The following is a 5,746-nucleotide window of genomic DNA, read 5'->3' as shown; positions in this document are numbered from 1 at the left end:
CTACCCATTCTTATATGTTGATTTTGTATCATGTGGTTGGAGCGTATAATTGCTTATATAAAGATTATACTCCTTTTCATCAATACTCGTGTGGAGTCTATTTGCGATGACATCACGGGGTTACTGTGAGCTTGGTTGCGCATACTGAACACTCGTGCCATGGAGGTAAGCCTGGCTGCTCCTACCAAGCTTCTAAGGGGGTGAGCAGGGCTATCTCAGATGGTGTCCTTACTTAGCCTAACGATGAAGCAAGGGTCCGGACACGCACGCCTCCAGCATTTGGTGTCGGCTCTAGGCGATAGGGACCTCCAGTTCCAATAAAGGCATTATAGAAAATTATATCATTACAATTATCTGGGACATTCACATACTAGCTGAAACAAGCAGATATTAGAAGACTGAACTAGTAAGAAAGAAGAACAACAAATATATAAAAAAATTGTAAAAGAGTATTTTCTCTGCTGTTGATCATTTCCCTACTTTTGGGGGTAAAATATGGAATACCAGAAAACATTTGGGAGCCTATATGGAAAGAAACATTGTTGGTTTTTATTCTGTGAGAGAGTTATGACAAAATAAAAATCCAAGCACACCTGATTGTGTTACTTGTAAAAGCAACACTATGAACAATGCTTGGATTTAAAAGGGTATTTTCAGCTAATTTGAGAGATTAGTGATAAAACACAAACGCCCAACGCACTCATGCCAATTTAACAAGCTCCTAATGGAGAATATTCAGATCGGATTGTGGTGTTTGTTAATTTTATTCATCATTGATGATTCTGTGACAGTGGCTAGAGAACAGTGTAGAAAGCAGAAGAAGTGAAAGCAGAAAAATGTGAGCTGCAGCTCTCTGGGTTAACCCTTGCAGTGCATGACATTTACCTCTGAAGCTCTGATGTAGAACCCTTCCATCATCATTCAATCAAATCCGAGGACACGGAGATGTTGAAAAATTTTTGTTATTTACAGGTTTCTGAAAGCTTGACGGCTAGGTAAAAATTGAATCTTGAACAGTAAAGAATTCCAGTGCTTAGAAGCTGGAATGCAGAACTACTGGCTCTCTGCTTTACAGTTCTGGTCCCTTGGCTTAGAACTGAAATCTGGATTCAGAATCGAAGGAGCATGAATGATATGTATTTCTGACACAAATAATATTCAGTGTTTTGTTTATGAGCAAAACGGAACCCTCATTTTACATAAACCCTGCTGTTGTACGCTGTTCCTGACCAACTGCGGACGAAAAGATACGACTCGTAAATTACCTCCGTGAATACCAAAAGTCGTAAAGTTAGAATTTTGTCTCGGATTACCTGTGTGAATCGGGCCCAGAGTATTTGATTCAGTAGACACACTACAGTAACTATACCTCCTGCCTTCTCCATGAACTACTTCTACTGTTTTATATTATCTCACTTATACTGTCTAAAATAATAGTGTTTACAAGAACAGTAATGACATTGCAGATCAAATCTTTTGTGAGAACAGAGTGTATGGTAGAGTGGCAAGTTATAGTTAGAGTAGCTTGGCTACTGAATACACTCTGTATGGAGGTGAATGAGTTATAATAATTTGTTATATGTGTTATTTATAATAAAGTTCTTCAATTAGGGTTTGTTTTACCCAGACATAAGTCCCCTGAACAACTACCCATGATGGTGTCTTATGCTTTTTAGGTCTAGCTTGATGGTGCTGGTTTGTGCACACCTGTTCAGCCGCGGGCCATGCAGGTAACAGCGTTGGGGCGGTGAGGCCGGGTTGGGGGGGTTTTGAGGGACGTTGCTGAAGGAAAATTCGTTATTTATTTAATTTTCCCTCAGCATCGTCCCTCGAAATCCCCCCCAACCTGATCTCACCGCCCACCGTTGTTACCTGCACGGACCGCGGCTGCACCTGTTGTTGAGTGAGCTTTGGCTCCACCCAAAGGAGAATATCCTTTTCACCTCATGCTATTGGCTCTTTAGTGTGTTTATTCTTCCTCCTATGGAATATTTCCTTGCAATGCTTGGCGGACTATTTCACCATCTGAAAAGTATATTTAATTTTCAAATATTTTTTTTTAAATCTCATAAATGCATTGTGTACTGAACGCAATCATTGTTATTTCGTTTTTTTCACTTCAGCAGGCTTTTCTTAAATTTATGAGCCAGGACACACAATGCAAGCATGACCGGTCTGCTTTGTCAAAGCATGTTGTGATTTGGTGCAAATTTGTTGGGTAATTTTGATATCGGGACATTTGGTTTGGGGGGAATCCTGATCTACTGGGAATGTTAAAAAAGTATTCTAATTGGCTGAGATGGCTTTTTTTTCTTGTTGGTCAACTTGAGACTGGTCCCGTGGGGGTGAGCGATGTGACTGTCTGGACTCAACATCAAGAGAAATGTTGCGGCCGCACTTACAGGACATAGAGACTCGGTTCCTGTGCCCTGCATGTCATAAAATAAAGTACATAAGGGGCAGGTTAGGGATACTCTAAACTTATTCCAACGCCTGGTGAAAAGTTAATTAAAAAAATGTGGATTCATTATTTTAGATGTCATCAATGATGTCATTTAACATGTTATAAGTGATGTAATATCTGAGATCTTAAGCAGTGATTGGTAGGGGCGAGAGTTATAGTTAGCTCAGTAAACTATACCTGGTGAATTTCAGTGATTTCTAAGTTTCAAATGTAACATTATAACTGGCATTATCATCTAACTATTAATTTAACCTATAGTTTTTGCACAGTGAATTTCCTAGTTTTTTTAACGTAAAGTAAGATAATATTCTCAAGCCTAACCATAATGTTTCTTAAAGTTCAGCAATTATCCTTCGAGCACTCCAAGTCTACAGTAGGTCGATGTATGATAGTCAAGTCACTGTTGATGTTCAAATTCTTCTTTATTAGACCTCTAGACAACACGTGTTTTTTCTTGATACAAATTCATTGGTGCTGGAAAACCATGCATCATATAAAAAAGTTACCAACAAAATCTACCAAAAGTACTATTAATAGAGTAACCACAACCAAAAACAGTCAGTGGCACTAGCACCGGCGTGCAGTCGGAGAGTGCGGATGAGAGCTTGGCGTTTGGTGCGTTGAAATCGGAAAACGGAGGAGCACGGCGGAGAGCGCAGCACTCGAGCGGCGTTCATGCGAGGAGGCGAGAGCTGTGGTATCTTTGGTCCGCTACCCCACGGGGCTCCTTCAGGCTCCTCCAGACGAGTGCTGCAAGGGAAGCAAGGGAAGCAAGGTGAGCCACCCTGTCATACTGCCCCTGTACTATCTCGCCTCACCACACTGCAGCAACTCTCCCTGACAGCGCTGCCCACCCCCCGTGACCACAGGCAGAGGGGGAGCAGTGATTAAGTGACTGCGAGATGCGAGGAGGGCTGTAACAAGGTACATCAACAACAGCCTTCTCCTCGCCCTAACCAGGCTCACCAACAAATCACACCAACTAATCACACCAAACATTTTGCATTATCCTTTTCACTACTGCCAGCTCGATACTCAGCGCTGTTGAGTTGGACTACTAGAGCGCAGCAGAGAGAGCACAACGTAGGTCGCTAGAACGCCAGACGCCAGAACGCTAGATCGCCATTGCTTCGGCGAGCTGAGCCGAGCCGAGGCAGCTCACAGGACCTTCAGCCCTCAACTGGTCTACTCCCTTGCACCGCTCAGAGACTCAGAGAGGACGGTGCTATTGGGGAGGTGCTGTACGGCTGTGCGAATAGAGGGTCCGAGCTGCGGTTACCATTGCTGAGTGGGTAGGCATTTATAGGGCTGGAAGAAAGAGCGACAACTGGCAATTCTTAATTGCGCTGCGAGATGGAACCCAGTTAAGACTGTTCTTGGGCTGTCGCTGTTTTTGCAGTTCCCTGCCATCATTTCTGGGCTTCCATCACTCTTGAGAGGGGACAGGGGGTGTGTACGCCCCGCCCCAGCCCCGGTTAAGCCCGCAAATAATACCTCGTCTGCCCACCATTGATACCTCCAAGCAACTTAGAAAACTACCACGGAGAAAGGGCACTACTCTCCGTTCCGCCTCCCCCGGGGGGGGGGGGGGGAGGGGGGGGGTCAACAGGAGTCACCACCACCACCTCAAGACAAAACGTCCTACTCTGGTGGTCCAACATCGCAACCTCGGATCAGCAACTTCTTTGGTAAACCTGATTTCCAAAATCGCTCTCCCTCTGCCCAAATAATACAGCACGATGTGGACTCAAATGCTGATATCCAGATTGACAATCATTGCTCTCCCAACCCTGCCTACATTAAAAGCCCAACCCCGGATAATCCCCTTCTACCCTCGCCAAAATCCTCTGCTTTACATGAGTCTCACCAGCTGCATACGCTCTCCCAGGAAAACGTGACTATGACCCAGGACAGTTTTTTCGTCTCATTAAGTGCCTCCACTACAGCCCTGGGAAATCCTCCCTCCCTCACGAGTCTCCGGCTCTGATTCCTTAAACATCACCGCACTAAACACCGCAATGAAGCTCCAAGTCCAAGCTCAAGTCCATGGCAGCGTCTTGTCTATACCGTCAGAACACTCAGACAATTGCAACGCGGTTGATTTATCACCGAAGCCCCCATCACAACATAGCCTATGTTTACGTCCAGGGGCACCCTCAATCAGCCCCAATGACCCTTCATCCTAAAATAAGAGCCCAAACTATGAACGCCCTTTGTCACCTAATAAATTATCCAATCGATTCTTGGCTTCCTTAGAAACCCGAATGGAAGAATCACTCGCTCACTCTCCGGGCTTTGACCTGCATTCAAATTCCTTTAGAACTTTATTAGAGGATCAGGAATCACCTGTGTTTGCCTCTTTGGATCACACAAACTCTATTTTGGTCTCACTGACATCTCTTCATGCAAAGCAAGATGCAATCGCTAAAGCCACGCTATTGTAGTCGCAGAAAATGGAACTGCAGATCGATCTAATGCAAACTCTGGCTTCAGCGCTGTCGGACTTGGGTTCCAGGATAAGCTCTCTTGAGGGCTCGGCGGGGCCAATGGATAACTTGACTTCCTGTTCTTGCTCTCCAATAATCAATAAACTTTCGTCTCTCCCCGAAATCTTGGGCGCAATCATGAAAAGCGTGAAGTGTCACATTAACGGAAATGGATCACCTAAGTCCACGCAAGAGACTCAAATTCCATTCACCTTTGAAGAGCCTTTAAGCTCCACTACACCAGCCGGTCCACCACTAGGGAGAAAAAATACTCCCCCCTTTGCCGACACAGCCACTACAAATTCGGACTGTTTGCTATCGGCAACGAGCCCCGGCCACCCCATTGTGGGCTCAGAACTCACGGACACTAGCTGTTTAACAACAGCGCAGTTAGTAACCACGCAACCGGACTGCAATGACACTCACCACAATGATTCGACCGACAGTTCCACCAATCTTCCAATGAAACCTTCATTGTCAAGGAGGGAGAGAAAGAAATTTAAAAAACAATCAAAAAAACAACGCTTAGCGAAAAGGAGAGTGGGGCTTGAAGGGTCAGTGGTATCCAGTATGCTAGCCATTAAATCAAGGGGCCCCCCTTATTTTCCCATCTTCAACCCGTCTTCAAAACCCAAAATGAAAACCATCGAGACAAACACGACTTCCCTGGGTTCAAAGGACTCCAGTGAACAGCCCGGGATACCAACACAGGGAGCACCTAGGGCCACAAAAGCTATCGAACTACATTCTACAATGACAGCGAATGGATCATCGCCAAATAAAACCATAGGAACAA

The 5,746-nt window shown here is 44.8% G+C and overlaps 1 protein-coding gene across 1 annotated transcript in view; it reads left to right on the top strand.

Annotated features, from left to right (window-relative positions):
* The window catches only part of LOC147737126 (uncharacterized), a 381,113-nt gene that overhangs the window by 261,012 nt on the left and 114,355 nt on the right, over nucleotides 1–5,746 (top strand). The window lies entirely within an intron of this gene.

Source organism: Lissotriton vulgaris, chromosome 1_1, assembly GCF_964263255.1.
Source record: "Lissotriton vulgaris chromosome 1_1, aLisVul1.2, whole genome shotgun sequence".
Taxonomy (NCBI): Eukaryota; Metazoa; Chordata; class Amphibia; order Caudata; family Salamandridae; genus Lissotriton; species Lissotriton vulgaris.
The sequence above is the reverse complement of the archived record's forward strand: the minus strand, read 5'-3'. Positions and strand labels throughout refer to the sequence as shown.